General features: G+C 41.6%; 1 non-coding gene across 1 annotated transcript; it reads left to right on the top strand.

Moving 5' to 3' along the window:
• The first annotated feature begins 344 nt into the window (after positions 1 to 344).
• On the top strand, positions 345 to 499 carry LOC143306601 (5.8S ribosomal RNA). Its single transcript, XR_013063969.1, has one exon. It is a non-coding gene; the product is annotated as a 5.8S ribosomal RNA (ribosomal RNA).
• Positions 500 to 16,554: the final 16,055 nt, after the last annotated feature.

Raw genomic sequence — 16,554 nt, 5'->3', positions numbered from 1 at the left:
GTCGCCGGCCGTGTGTCTGTTCGAATCTCGCAACCCACGATTCAGCGACAGGACGCGCGCTCGCATTCCTTGTGTGCGTTCGTACTTTTCAAGGTTTTTAAATGTACTTTACGCCCGACCGTCGAGAGGAGCGTGCCACTGGGCGTTTCTCCGACGGTTTCCGTCCTTGGACGCGATCGTGTCGTCAACGATCGAACAAACAAACAAATACGTTGGCGACGCCCGAATTCGCTCTCCCGCACGCGCCGGGTGGGAGAGTGATGTGGGTATCGAATGTGATGCGTGTTAATAATGAAAATAACACTCTAAAGATCTAAAGAGTTTGAAATACAAAATTTTACGATTACCCTGAACGGTGGATCACTTGGCTCGTGGGTCGATGAAGAACGCAGCTAATTGCGCGTCAACGTGTGAACTGCAGGACACATGAACATCGACATTTCGAACGCACATTGCGGTCCACGGATACAATTCCTGGACCACGCCTGGCTGAGGGTCGTTTTCTTAACAAAAGACTGCTTGCGTTTGCTTCTCGAAAAAAGAGTAATTCATTTCTTTCTAAACATCTCGCCGTCGTTCAACGAAAGTAGAACGTTTCGGAGCGGGATTATCGAACGAAATTGAAAGAATGAATGAACGATAAACAAAGAAAGAGTCGCAACGTACGAGCGATAGTTGGGCAGTTCGTCGGCGTTTGTCGTGGAAACGATGTGACGAAAATCGCAACCGATACACTAAATGCAGGCCGTTAAAGGAGAGAAACAAATTTCGAAATATCTCTTCGAACTAGCGCAAGTGCGTCACGGCGCGCGAGTCGTTCGTTAAAATTTATAAACGACCGCCCGTGAAAGCACCGAGTTCTCGGAAGATAATCTATAAAGATTCTCCATCCTGCTGGAAGTTATCGGATCGGCGCGATTGTTCACTTGTAGAAATCCACGCTCCCGACGTTGCCAGAAACGATATTTACGAAAGGTGTGTCAAAAATAAACGAAAGAAGCTCTCCTATAAATTTAGAAAAAGCAAACGAGTGAAATGTTTGAGATGATAATTTGCTGAAATGCAAGCTCGAATAGCCCCAGGGTTTCGAATGATTCCCCGCGCTTTATACATCTCTCTGTTTACAAACGGTGTATAAATGAAAGATCGCTTCAGATGGGTCGTCGCTGTTTGACGCGCGATGCTGTTCCTTTTTTTTTGTCTGTCTGTGCGTTTAGCTTCGCTAAACAAGTTAAATGGTTAAAAAGCGTCGAAAAAGCGAATACACACGCGACAAGACAAATCTAACGAGTAAAGGAACGCTCCGCTCCAAGATAAAAATGGTTGTTTACAATCAATACAGCGTTTCGGTACCCCTGATCGTAGTCTGAAACTGTGTAACAAAAGAGAGGAAAGCGAATGGTGAAGGAACTTCGAAGCCTCCGTGGCGTGGCTAGAACTTGTGATAAAAGTATGTTTGCAGCAATTATGCATGCTCCCGTTAAAACAGCATTTCAATGTCTCGCATGGCTTAAAGCTCTAGGAGGCTTCAACATTTAGAATACATACGGACTACTTCGTTTGTTAAAGATAAGCGAAGACCGCGCGACCATCGCTCGGTCGTCCAGTCCTCGAAAGTTTTGTTGCGTTCCAAAGAAGAGACAAATGGGGTTTACCCTTGCGCTAAGGGGAGAAGAAGAGAAAAGCAGTTGTTAAATCTAAGAGGTGTGTGGAGTACATCGCGTGTTGGTTAAAATTGTTAAATGAAGTATACGCGAAATGTTCTCTCGCTCTTGCTTTTCCTCTTGCTTCCGTGGCGCTCGAAAAGAAGGGATGATAAATAAAGAAACCTATTCGAAATCTCTTGTGGAACAAAAAATAATACGGACGGACGTTAAAATTGAACCGAGACGAAATGGATCGTCTTGCGAGTTGTCTTCGCTTTGAAATTGTTAAAAATTGATAAAAGCAATACGACGAAGCTGCAGTCCGCAAAATGTTTGAAGCAAAAAGGAAATAACACGAAAATTATGGGAACGTCGTGTCTCAACTTTTTTTTCCCTCTTGTGCTCGTTTCATCGAACGATAAATACAAACATTTTGAAACGAGAGAGGAGGAAAAATTGAATATGCGAAAGGTTGATTCACGCACAGTTTCTCTACGTGTTTGCTTTTTTGCTTCTTTTCGTTTATTTTTTTTTTTTTTGCATCGAGCATCATTATTCACCTTTCGATGAAACCAAAGAAATTGACGACCTCAGAGTAGGCGAGATTACCCGCTGAATTTAAGCATATTATTAAGCGGAGGAAAAGAAACTAACTAGGATTTCCTTAGTAGCGGCGAGCGAACAGGAATGAGCCCAGCACTGAATCCCGCGGTACCGCCGCTGGGAAATGTAGTGTTCAGGAGGATCCGTTTATCCCGAGACATCGAATTGCGTCCAAGTCCATCTTGAATGGGGCCATTTACCCATAGAGGGTGCCAGGCCCGTAGTGACCGGTACGCGTTTCGGGAGGATCTCTCCTTAGAGTCGGGTTGCTTGAGAGTGCAGCCCTAAGTGGGTGGTAAACTCCATCTAAGGCTAAATACGACCACGAGACCGATAGCGAACAAGTACCGTGAGGGAAAGTTGAAAAGAACTTTGAAGAGAGAGTTCTAGAGTACGTGAAACCGTTCAGGGGTAAACCTGAGAAACCCAAAAGATCGAATGGGGAGATTCATCGTCAACAACGCTGGCTCCCGTTGGTGCGCGATGCCCCGGATGGACCTTCGGGTTCCATTAGCGAGGGCACACCACCTTCGGCGAATGTTCCGGCGAGGTAGTCGTGCACTTCTCCCCTAGTAGAACGTCGCGACCCGTTGCGTGTCGGTCTACGGTCCGAGGCGGAGCCTGTCCGTCACCTTAACGGTGTTCGTGACAGACCCTCGGTTGCCTGGCCGACTGCGCGACGGTACTCAGACGGTATCAGGCCGCAACCAATCCATTTTCGAATGTGTGTGCGTCAGGACCGCCGCAAGCTAGGTTCAGTTATAATTACCCGGATGTACGGACTATGCGCCGTCCCCGGGTCTGGCCAGCTGTTAGCAGGAGGAGTCCTTGGACTGGCCAAGCTTTGAATTACCGGTCGGCGACGCTATTGCTTTGGGTACTCTCAGGACCAGTCTTGAAACACGGACCAAGGAGTCTAACATGTGCGCGAGTCATTGGGATATAAATAAACCTAAAGGCGAAATGAAAGTGAATGTCGTCCTCTGCGTCGACCTAGGGAGGATGGGCCTCGTTACGATTAGGCCTCGCACTCCCGGGGCGTCTCGTTCTCATTGCGAGAAGAGGCGCACCTAGAGCGTACACGTTGGGACCCGAAAGATGGTGAACTATGCCTGGTCAGGACGAAGTCAGGGGAAACCCTGATGGAGGTCCGTAGCGATTCTGACGTGCAAATCGATCGTCGGAACTGGGTATATGGGCGAAAGACTAATCGAACCATCTAGTAGCTGGTTCCCTCCGAAGTTTCCCTCAGGATAGCTGGCACTCGCTCGAACGTTATTGCGAGTCTCATCTGGTAAAGCGAATGATTAGAGGCCTTGGGGCCGAAACGACCTCAACCTATTCTCAAACTTTAAATGGGTGAGATCTCCGGCTTGCTTGCATCAAATGAAGCCATGAGATTTTATTATTGGATCAGAGTGCCAAGTGGGCCAATTTTGGTAAGCAGAACTGGCGCTGTGGGATGAACCAAACGCAGAGTTAAGGCGCCTAAGTCGACGCTTATGGGATACCATGAAAGGCGTTGGTTGCTTCAGACAGCAGGACGGTGGCCATGGCAGTCGGAATCCGCTAAGGAGTGTGTAACAACTCACCTGCCGAAGCAACTAGCCCTGAAAATGGATGGCACTGAAGCGTCGCGCCTATACTCCGCCGTCAGTGGCAAGTGGGGCTGGACAAAATTTGGTCCTCCATGAAGCCCTGACGAGTAGGAGGGTCGCGGCGGTGTGCGCAGAAGGGTCTGGGCCCTACCCTTGAGCTAAATCTGCAAATATCTCGGAAACGATGCGAGCTATGGCAAAATGTTAAGAGACCTTTTTTGTAGAGAATTAAGTTTCTTACTTTTTATGTTCTATCATATTTTTTGATCAGATGCGTAGTTTTCGAGATATATCAAGATATTTAAATGTTCCGAAGCCGCACCAACATAATAGAGATACAGAAACACCGTGGCCCCTTTCTGCGAGATAACTATGCACTATTGCGAGCTGAAAATGCCACTTCCAGCTTAGCTGTGCAGAAGAAGAACAACAAGAAGAAGAAATATCTCGGAATATGTCCGTCAGGCCCCTTCCCTTGAGCTAAATCTGCAAATATCTCGGAAACGATGCGAGCTATGGCAAAATGTTGAGAGACCTTTTTTGTAGGAAATTAAGTTTCCTGCTATTTATGTTCTATGATATTTTTTGGTCAGATGCGTAATTTTCGAGATATATCGAGATATTTAAAAGTTCCGAAGCCGCACCTACATAATATAGATGCAGAAACACCGTGGATCCCTACTTTGAGATAACTCTGCACTATTGCGGGCTGGAAATGCCACTTCCAGCTTAACTGTGCTGAAGAGCAACAACAAGAAGAAGAAATATCTCGAAATATGTCCGTCAGGCCCCTTCCCTTGAGCTATATCTGCAAATATCTCGGAAACGATGCGAGCTATGGCAAAATCTTATGAGACCGTTTTTGTAGAGAATTAAGTTTCCTACTATTCATGTTCTATGATGTTTTTTGATCAGATGCTTAGTTTTCGAGATATATCAAGATATTTAAAAGTTCCGAAGCCGCACCAACATAATAGAGATACGGAAACACCATGGCCCCTTTCTGCGAGATAACTCTGCACTATTGCGAGCTGCAAATGCCAGGTCAGCTTAGCTGTGCAGAAGAAGCACAACAAGAACAAGAAATACCTCGGAATATGTCCGTCAGGCCCCTTCCCTTGAGCTAAATCTGCAAATATCTCGGAAACGATGCGAGCTATGGCAAAATGTTACGAGACCTTTTTTGTAGAGAATTAAGTTTCCTACTTTTTATGTTCTATGATATTTTTTCATCAGATGCGTAGTTTTCGAGATATATCGACATATTTAAAAGTTCCGAACCCGCACCAACATAAAGATACAGAAACACCGTGGCCCCTTTCTTTGCGATAACTCTGCACTATTGCGAGCTGCAAATGCCACTTCCAGCTTAGCTGTGCAGAAGAAGCACAACAAGAACAAGAAATATCTCGGAATATGTCCGTCAGGCCCCTTCCTTTGAGCTAAATCTGCAAATATCTCGGAAACGATGCGAGCTATGGCAAAATGTTGAGAGACCTTTTTTGTAGGAAATTAAGTTTCCTACTATTTATGTTCGATGATATTTTTTGGTCAGATGCGTAGTTTTCGAGATATATCGAGATATTTAAAAGTTCCGAAGCCACACCAACATAATAAAGATACAGAAACACCGTGGATCCTTTCTTTGAGATAACTCCGCACTATTGCGGGCTGGAAATGCTACTTCCAGCTTAGCTGTGCAGAAGAAGCACAACAAGAACAAGAAATATCTCGGAATATGTCCGTCAGGCCCCTTCCCTTGAGGTAAATCTGCAAATATCTCGGAAACGAAGCGAGCTATGGCAAAATGTTAAGAGACCTTTTTTGTAGAGAATTAAGTTTCCTACTGTTTATGTTGTATGATATTTTTTGATCAGATGCGTAGTTCTCGAGATATATCAAGATATTTAAAAGTTCCGAAGCCGCACCAACATAATAGAGATACAGAAACACCGTGGATCCTTTCTTTGAGATAACTCTGCACTATTGCGGGCTGGAAATGCCACTTCCAGCTTAGCTGTGCTGAAGAGGAACAACAAGAAGAAGAAATATCTCGAAATATGTCCGTCAGGCCCCTTCCCTTGAGCTATATCTGCAAATATCTCGGAAACGATGCGAGCTATGGGAAAATGTTGAGAGACCTTTTTTGTAGGAAATTAAGTTTCCTACTATTTATGTTCTATGATATTTTTTGGTCAGATGCGTAATTTTCGAGATATATCGAGATATTTAAAAGTTCCGAAGCCGCACCAACATAATAGAGATACAGAAACACCGTGGCCCGTTTCTTTGAGATAACTCTGCACTACTGCGAGCTGCAAATGCGAGTTCCAGCTTAGCAGTGCAGAAGAAGAACAACAAGAAGAAGAAATATCTCGGAATATGTCCGTCAGGCCCCTTCCCTTGAGCTAAATCTGCAAATATCTCGCAAACGATGCGAGCTATGGCAAAATGTTGAGAGACCTTTTTTGTAGGAAATTAAGTTTCCTACTATTTATGTTCTATGATATTTTTTGGTCAGATGCGTAATTTTCGAGATATATCGAGATATTTAAAAGTTCCGAAGTCGCACCAACATAATATAGATACAGAAACACCGTGGATCCCTACTTTGAGATAACTCTGCACTATTGCGGGCTGGAAATGCCACTTCCAGCTTAACTGTGCTGAAGAGGAACAACAAGAAGAAGAAATATCTCGAAATATGTCCGTCAGGCCCCTTCCCTTGAGCTATATCTGCAAATATCTCGGAAACGATGCGAGCTATGGCAAAATGTTGAGAGACCTTTTTTGTAGGAAATTAAGTTTCCTACTATCTATCTTCGATGATATTTTTTGGTCAGATGCGTAGTTTTCGAGATATATCGAGATATTTAAAAGTGCCGAAGCCACACCAACATAATAAAGATACAGAAACACCGTGGATCCTTTCTTTGAGATAACTCCGCACTATTGCGGGCTGGAAATGCCACTTCCAGCTTAGCTGTGCAGAAGAAGCACAACAAGAACAAGAAATATCTCGGAATATGTCCGTCAGGCCCCTTCCCTTGAGGTAAATCTGCAAATATCTCGGAAACGAAGCGAGCTATGGCAAAATGTTAAGAGACCTTTTTTGTAGAGAATTAAGTTTCCTACTGTTTAGGTTGTATGATATTTTTTGATCAGATGCGTAGTTCTCGAGATATATCAAGATATTTAAAAGTTCCGAAGCCGCACCAACATAATAGAGATACAGAAACACCGTGGATCCTTTCTTTGAGATAACTCTGCACTATTGCGGGCTGGAAATGCCACTTCCAGCTTAGCTGTGCTGAAGAGGAACAACAAGAAGAAGAAATATCTCGAAATATGTCCGTCAGGCCCCTTCCCTTGAGCTATATCTGCAAATATCTCGGAAACGATGCGAGCTATGGCAAAATGTTGAGAGACCTTTTTTGTAGGAAATTAAGTTTCCTACTATTTATGTTCTATGATATTTTTTGGTCAGATGCGTAATTTTCGAGATATATCGAGATATTTAAAAGTTCCGAAGCCGCACCAACATAATAGAGATACAGAAACACCGTGGCCCGTTTCTTTGAGATAACTCTGCACTATTGCGAGCTGCAAATGCCACTTCCAGCTTAGCTGTGCAGAAGAAGAACAACAAGAAGAAGAAATATCTCGAAATATGTCCGTCAGGCCCCTTCCTTTGAGCTAAATCTGCAAATATCTCGGAAACGATGCGAGCTCTGGCAAAATGTTCAGACACCTTTTTTGTAGGAAATTAAGTTTCCTACTATTTATGTTCTATGATATTTTTTGGTCATATGCGTAGTTTTCGAGATATATCGAGATATTTAAAAGTTCCGAAGCCGCACCAACATAATAAAGATACAGAAACACCGTGGATCCTTTCTTTGAGATAACTCTGCACTATTGCGGGCTGGAAATGCCACTTCCAGCTTAGCTGTGCTGAAGAGGAACAACAAGAAGAAGAAATATCTCGAAATATGTCCGTCAGGCCCCTTCCCTTGAGCTATATCTGCAAATATCTCGGAAACGATGCGAGCTATGGCAAAATGTTGAGAGAGCTTTTTTGTAGGAAATTAAGTTTCCTACTATTTATGTTCTATGATATTTTTTGGTCATATGCGTAGTTCTCGAGATATATCAAGATATTTAAAAGTTCCGAAGCCGCACCAACATAATAGAGATACAGAAACACCGTGGATCCTTTCTTTGAGATAACTCTGCACTATTGCGGGCTGGAAATGCCACTTCCAGCTTAGCTGTGCTGAAGAGGAACAACAAGAAGAAGAAATATCTCGAAATATGTCCGTCAGGCCCCTTCCCTTGAGCTATATCTGCAAATATCTCGGAAACGATGCGAGCTATGGCAAAATGTTGAGAGACCTTTTTTGTAGGAAATTAAGTTTCCTACTATTTACGTTCTATGATATTTTTTGGTCAGATGCGTAATTTTCGAGATATATCGAGATATTTAAAAGTTCCGAAGCCGCACCAACATAATAGAGATACAGAAACACCGTGGCCCGTTTCTTTGAGATAACTCTGCACTATTGCGAGCTGCAAATGCCACTTCCAGCTTAGCTGTGCAGAAGAAGAACAACAAGAAGAAGAAATATCTCGAAATATGTCCGTCAGGCCCCTTCCTTTGAGCTAAATCTGCAAATATCTCGGAAACGATGCGAGCTCTGGCAAAAAGTTCAGACACCTTTTTTGTAGGAAATTAAGTTTCCTACTATTTATGATCTATGATATTTTTTGGTCATATGCGTAGTTTTCGAGATATATCGAGATATTTAAAAGTTCCGAAGCCGCACCAACATAATAAAGATACAGAAACACCGTGGATCCTTTCTTTGAGATAACTCTGCACTATTGCGGGCTGGAAATGCCACTTCCAGCTTAGCTGTGCTGAAGAGGAACAACAAGAAGAAGAAATATCTCGAAATATGTCCGTCAGGCCCCTTCCCTTGAGCTATATCTGCAAATATCTCGGAAACGATGCGAGCTATGGCAAAATGTTGAGAGAGCTTTTTTGTAGGAAATTAAGTTTCCTACTATTTATGTTCTATGATATTTTTTGGTCATATGCGTAGTTTTCGAGATATATCGAGATATTTAAAAGTTCCGAAGCCGCACCAACATAATAAAGATACAGAAACACCGTGGATCCTTTCTTTGAGATAACTCTGCACTATTGCGGGCTGGAAATGCCACTTCCAGCTTAGCTGTGCTGAAGAGGAACAACAAGAAGAAGAAATATCCCGAAATATATCCGTCAGGCCCCTTCCTTTGAGCTAAATCTGCAAATATCTCGGAAACGATGCGAGCTCTGGCAAAATGTTGAGAGACGTTTTTTGTAGGAAATTAGTAAGTTTCCTACTATTTATGTTCTATGATATTTTTTGATCAGAAGCGTAGTTTTCCAGATATATCAAGATATTTAAAAGTTCCGAAGCCGCACCAACATAATAGAGATACAGAAACACCGTGGCCCGTTTCTTTGAGATAACTCTGCACTATTGCGAGCTGCAAATGCCACTTCCAGCTTAGCTGTGAAGAAGAAGAACAACAAGAAGAAGAAATATCTCGAAATATGTCCGTCAGGCCCCTTCCTTTGAGCTAAATCTGCATATATCTCGGAAACGATGCGAGCTCTGGCAAAATGTTGAGACACCTTTTTTGTAGGAAATTAAGTTTCCTACTATTTATGTTCTATGATATTTTTTGGTCATATGCGTAGTTTTCGAGATATATCGAGATATTTAAAAGTTCCGAAGCCGCACCAACATAATAAAGATGCAGAAACACCGTGGATCCTTTCTTTGAGATAACTCTGCACTATTGCGTGCTGGAAATGCCACTTCCAGCTTAGCTGTGCTGAAGAGGAACAACAAGAAGAAGAAATATCTCGAAATATGTCCGTCAGGCCCCTTCCCTTGAGCTATATCTGCAAATATCTCAGAAACGATACGAGCTATGGCAAAATGTTGAGAGACCTTTTTTGTAGGAAATTAAGTTTCCTACCATTTATGTTCTATGATATTTTTTGGTCAGATGCGTAGTTTTGGAGATATATGAAGATATTTAAAAGTTCCGACGCCGCACCAACATAATAAAGGTACAGAAACACCGTGGATCCCTACTTTGAGATAACTCTGCACTATTGCGGGCTGGAAATGCCACTTCCAACTTAACTGTGCTGAAGAGGAACAACAAGAAGAAGAAATATCTCGAAATATGTCCGTCAGGCCCCTTCCCTTGAGATAAATCTGCAAATATCTCGGAAACGAAGCGAGCTATGGCAAAATCTTAAGAGACCTTTTTTGTAGAGAATTAAGTTTCCTACTATTCATGATCTATGATATTTTTTGATCAGATGCTTAGTTTTCGAGATATATCAAGATATTTGAAAGTTCCGAAGCCGCACCAACATAATAAAGATACAGAAACACCGTGGCCCCTTTCTTTGAGATAACTCTGCACTATTGCGAGCTGGAAATGCCACTTCCAGTTTAGCTGTGCAGAAGAAGAACAACAAGAAGAAGAAATATCTCGAAATATGTCCGTCAAGCCCCTTCCTTTGAGCTAAATCTGCAAATATCTCGGAAACGATGCGAGCTCTGGCAAAATGTTGAGAGACCTTTTTTGTAGGAAATTAGTAAGTTTCCTACTATTTATGTTCTATGATATTTTTTGATGAGAAGCGTACTTTTCCAGATATATCAAGATATTTAAAAGTTCCGAAGCCGCACCAACATAATAGAGATACAGAAACACCGTGGCCCGTTTCTTTGAGATAACTTTGCACAATTGCGAGCTGCAAATGCCACTTCCAGCTTAGCTGTGCAGAAGAAGAACAACAAGAAGAAGAAATATCTCGAAATATGTCCGTCAGGCCCCTTCCTTTGAGCTAAATCTGCATATATCTCGGAAACGATGCGAGCTCTGGCAAAATGTTGAGACACCTTTTTTGTAGGAAATTAAGTTTCCTACTATTCATGATCTATGATATTTTTTGATCAGATGCTTAGTTTTCGAGATATATCAAGATATTTGAAAGTTCCGAAGCCGCACCAACATAATAGAGATACAGAAACACCGTGGCCCGTTTCTTTGAGATAACTTTGCACAATTGCGAGCTGCAAATGCCACTTCCAGCTTAGCTGTGCAGAAGAAGAACAACAAGAAGAAGAAATATCTCGAAACATGTCCGTCAGGCCCCTTCCCTTGAGCTAAATCTGCAAATATCTCGGAAACGATGCGAGCTATGGCAAAATGTTAAGGGACCTTTTTTCTAGAGAATTAAGTTTCCCACTTCTTACGTTCTATGATATTTTTTGATCAGATGCGTAGTTTTCAAGATACATCGAAATATATAAAAGTTCCGAAGCCGCACCAACATAATAGAGATACAGAAACACCGTGGCCCCTTTCTTTGAGATAACTCTGCACTAGTGCGAGCCGCAAATGCCACTTCCAGCTTAGCTGTGCAGAAGAAGAAAAACAAGAAGAAGAAGTATCTCGAAATATGTCCGTCAGGCCCCTTCCCTTGAGATAAATCTGCAAATATCTCGGAAACGAAGCGAGCTATGGCAAAATGTTAAGAGACCTTTTTTGTAGAGAACTAAGTTTCCTACTTTTTATCTTATATGATATTTTTTGATCAGATGCGTAGTTCTCGAGATATATCAAGATATTTAAAAGTTCCGAAGCCGCACCAACATAATAGAGATACAGAAACACCGTGGCCCCTTTCTTTGAGATAACTCTGCACTATTGCGAGCTGGAAATGCCACTTCCAGTTTAGCTGTGCAGAAGAAGAACAACAAGAAGAAGAAATATCTCGAAATATGTCCGTCAGGCCCCTTCCCTTGAGATAAATCTGCAAATATCTCGGAAACGAAGCGAGCTATGGCAAAATGTTAAGAGACCTTTTTTGTAGAGAATTATGTTTCCTACAATATATGCTCTATGATATTTTTTGATCAGAAGCGTAGTTTTCGAGATATATCGAGATATTTAAAAGTTCCGAAGCGCACCAACATAATAGAGATACAGAAACACCGTGGCCCCTTTCTTTGAGATAACTCTGCACTAGTGCGAGCCGCAAATGCCACTTCCAGCTTAGCTGTGCAGAAGAAGAACAACAAGAAGAAGAAATATCTCGAAATATGTCCGTCAGGCCCCTTCCCTTGAGATAAATCTGCAAATATCTCGGAAACGAAGCGAGCTATGGCAAAATGTTAAGAGACCGTTTTTGTAGAGAATTAAGTTTCCTACTTTTTATGTTCTATGATATTTTTTGATCAGATGCGTAGTTCTCGAGATATATCAAGATATTTAAAAGTTCCGAAGCCGCACCGACATAATAGAGATACAGAAACAGCGTCGCCCCTTTCTTTGAGGTAACTCTGCACTATTGCGAGCTGCAAATGCCACTTCCAGCTTAGCTGTGCAGAAGAAGAACAACAAGAAGAAGAAATATCTCGAAATATGTCCGTCAGGCCCCTTCCCTTGAGATAAATCTGCAAATATCTCGGAAACGAAGCGAGCTATGGCAAAATGTTAAGAGACCTTTTTTGTAGAGAATTAAGTTTCATGCTTTTTATGTTCTATGATATTTTTTGATCAGATGCGTAGTTCTCGAGATATATCAAGATATTTAAAAGTTCCGAAGCCGCACCAACATAATAGAGATACAGAAACACCGTGGCCTCTTTCTTTCAGATAACTCTGCACTATTGCGAGCTGGAAATGCCACTTCCAGTTTAGCTGTGCAGAAGAAGAACAACAAGAAGAAGAAATATCTCGAAATATGTCCGTCAGGCCCCTTCCCTTGAGATAAATCTGCAAATATCTCGGAAACGAAGCGAGCTATGGCAAAATGTTAAGAGACCTTTTTTGTAGAGAATTAAGTTTCCTACTTTTTATGTTCTATGATATTTTTTGATCAGATGCGTAGTTCTCGAGATATATCAAGATATTTAAAAGTTCCGAAGCTGCACCAACATAATAGAGGTACAGAAACACCGTGGCCTCTTTCTTTGAGATAACTCTGCACTATTGCGAGCTGCAAATGCCACTTCCAGCTTAGCTGTGCAGAAGAAGAACAACAAGAAGACGAAATATCTCGAAATATGTCCGTCAGGCCCCTTCCCTTGAGATAAATCTGCAAATATCTCGGAAACGAAGCGAGCTATGGCAAAATGTTAAGAGACCTTTTTTGTAGAGAATTAAGTTTTCTACTTTTTATGTTCTATGATATTTTTTGATCAGATGCGTAGTTCTCGAGATATATCAAGATATTTAAAAGTTCCGAAGCCGCACCAACATAATAGAGATACAGAAACACCGTGGCCCCTTTCTTTGAGATAACTCTGCACTATTGCGAGCTGGAAATGCCACTTCCAGTTTAGCTGTGCAGAAGAAGAACAACAAGAAGAAGAAATATCTCGAAATATGTCCGTCAGGCCCCTTCCCTTGAGATAAATCTGCAAATATCTCGGAAACGAAGCGAGCTATGGCAAAATGTTAAGAGACCTTTTTTGTAGAGAATTAAGTTTCCTACTTTTTATGTTCTATGATATTTTTTGATCAGATGCGTAGTTCTCGAGATATATCAAGATATTTAAAAGTTCCGAAGCCGCACCAACATAATAGAGATACAGAAACACCGTGGCCCCTTTCTTTGAGATAACTCTGCAGTATTGCGAGCTGGAAATGCCACTTCCAGTTTAGCTGTGCAGAAGAAGAACAACAAGAAGAAGAAATATCTCGAAATATGTCCGTCAGGCCCCTTCCCTTGAGATAAATCTGCAAATATCTCGGAAACGAAGCGAGCTATGGCAAAATGTTAAGAGACCTTTTTTGTAGAGAATTATGTTTCCTACAATATATGCTCTATGATATTTTTTGATCAGAAGCGTAGTTTTCGAGATATATCGAGATATTTAAAAGTTCCGAAGCCGCACCAACATAATAGAGATACAGAAACACCGTGGCCCCTTTCTTTGAGATAACTCTGCACTAGTGCGAGCCGCAAATGCCACTTCCAGCTTAGCTGTGCAGAAGAAGAACAACAAGAAGAAGAAATATCTCGAAATATGTCCGTCAGGCCCCTTCCCTTGAGATAAATCTGCAAATATCTCGGAAACGAAGCGAGCTATGGCAAAATGTTAAGAGACCGTTTTTGTAGAGAATTAAGTTTCCTACTTTTTATGTTCTATGATATTTTTTGATCAGATGCGTAGTTCTCGAGATATATCAAGATATTTAAAAGTTCCGAAGCCGCACCGACATAATAGAGATACAGAAACACCGTCGCCCCTTTCTTTGAGGTAACTCTGCACTATTGCGAGCTGCAAATGCCACTTCCAGCTTAGCTGTGCAGAAGAAGAACAACAAGAAGAAGAAATATCTCGAAATATGTCCGTCAGGCCCCTTCCCTTGAGATAAATCTGCAAATATCTCGGAAACGAAGCGAGCTATGGCAAAATGTTAAGAGACCTTTTTTGTAGAGAATTAAGTTTCATGCTTTTTATGTTCTATGATATTTTTTGATCAGATGCGTAGTTCTCGAGATATATCAAGATATTTAAAAGTTCCGAAGCCGCACCAACATAATAGAGATACAGAAACACCGTGGCCTCTTTCTTTCAGATAACTCTGCACTATTGCGAGCTGGAAATGCCACTTCCAGTTTAGCTGTGCAGAAGAAGAACAACAAGAAGAAGAAATATCTCGAAATATGTCCGTCAGGCCCCTTCCCTTGAGATAAATCTGCAAATATCTCGGAAACGAAGCGAGCTATGGCAAAATGTTAAGAGACCTTTTCTGTAGAGAATTAAGTTTCCTACTTTTTATGTTCTATGATATTTTTTGATCAGATGCGTAGTTCTCGAGATATATCAAGATATTTAAAAGTTCCGAAGCTGCACCAACATAATAGAGGTACAGAAACACCGTGGCCTCTTTCTTTGAGATAACTCTGCACTATTGCGAGCTGCAAATGCCACTTCCAGCTTAGCTGTGCAGAAGAAGAACAACAAGAAGACGAAATATCTCGAAATATGTCCGTCAGGCCCCTTCCCTTGAGATAAATCTGCAAATATCTCGGAAACGAAGCGAGCTATGGCAAAATGTTAAGAGACCTTTTTTGTAGAGAATTAAGTTTTCTACTTTTTATGTTCTATGATATTTTTTGATCAGATGCGTAGTTCTCGAGATATATCAAGATATTTAAAAGTTCCGAAGCCGCACCAACATAATAGAGATACAGAAACACCGTGGCCCCTTTCTTTGAGATAACTCTGCACTATTGCGAGCTGGAAATGCCACTTCCAGTTTAGCTGTGCAGAAGAAGAACAACAAGAAGAAGAAATATCTCGAAATATGTCCGTCAGGCCCCTTCCCTTGAGATAAATCTGCAAATATCTCGGAAACGAAGCGAGCTATGGCAAAATGTTAAGAGACCTTTTTTGTAGAGAATTAGGTTTCCTACTTTTTATGTTCTATGATATTTTTTGATCAGATGCGTAGTTCTCGAGATATATCAAGATATTTAAAAGTTCCGAAGCCGCACCAACATAATAGAGATACAGAAACACCGTGGCCCCTTTCTTTGAGATAACTCTGCACTATTGCGAGCTGGAAATGCCACTTCCAGTTTAGCTGTGCAGAAGAAGAACAACAAGAAGAAGAAATATCTCGAAATATGTCCGTCAGGCCCCTTCCCTTGAGATAAATCTGCAAATATCTCGGAAACGAAGCGAGCTATGGCAAAATGTTAAGAGACCTTTTTTGTAGAGAATTATGTTTCCTACAATATATGCTCTATGATATTTTTTGATCAGAAGCGTAGTTTTCGAGATATATCGAGATATTTAAAAGTTCCGAAGCCGCACCAACATAATAGAGATACAGAAACACCGTGGCCCCTTTCTTTGAGATAACTCTGCACTAGTGCGAGCCGCAAATGCCACTTCCAGCTTAGCTGTGCAGAAGAAGAACAACAAGAAGAAGAAATATCTCGAAATATGTCCGTCAGGCCCCTTCCCTTGAGATAAATCTGCAAATATCTCGGAAACGAAGCGAGCTATGGCAAAATGTTAAGAGACCGTTTTTGTAGAGAATTAAGTTTCCTACTTTTTATGTTCTATGATATTTTTTGATCAGATGCGTAGTTCTCGAGATATATCAAGATATTTAAAAGTTCCGAAGCCGCACCGACATAATAGAGATACAGAAACACCGTCGCCCCTTTCTTTGAGGTAACTCTGCACTATTGCGAGCTGCAAATGCCACTTCCAGCTTAGCTGTGCAGAAGAAGAACAACAAGAAGACCAAATATCTCGAAATATGTCCGTCAGGCCCCTTCCCTTGAGATAAATCTGCAAATATCTCGGAAACGAAGCGAGCTATGGCAAAATGTTAAGAGACCTTTTTTGTAGAGAATTAGGTTTCCTACTTTTTATGTTCTATGATATTTTTTGATCAGATGCGTAGTTCTCGAGATATATCAAGATATTTAAAAGTTCCGAAGCTGCACCAACATAATAGAGGTACAGAAACACCGTGGCCTCTTTCTTTGAGATAACTCTGCACTATTGCGAGCTGGAAATGCCACTTCCAGTTTAGCTGTGCAGAAGAAGAACAACAAGAAGAAGAAATATCTCGAAATATGTCCGTCAGGCCCC

This window comes from Osmia lignaria, unplaced genomic scaffold, assembly GCF_051020975.1.
Source record: "Osmia lignaria lignaria isolate PbOS001 unplaced genomic scaffold, iyOsmLign1 scaffold0013, whole genome shotgun sequence".
Taxonomy (NCBI): domain Eukaryota; kingdom Metazoa; phylum Arthropoda; class Insecta; order Hymenoptera; family Megachilidae; genus Osmia; species Osmia lignaria.
Note: the sequence above shows the minus strand (reverse complement) of the source record. Positions and strands in the feature narration are given on the sequence as shown.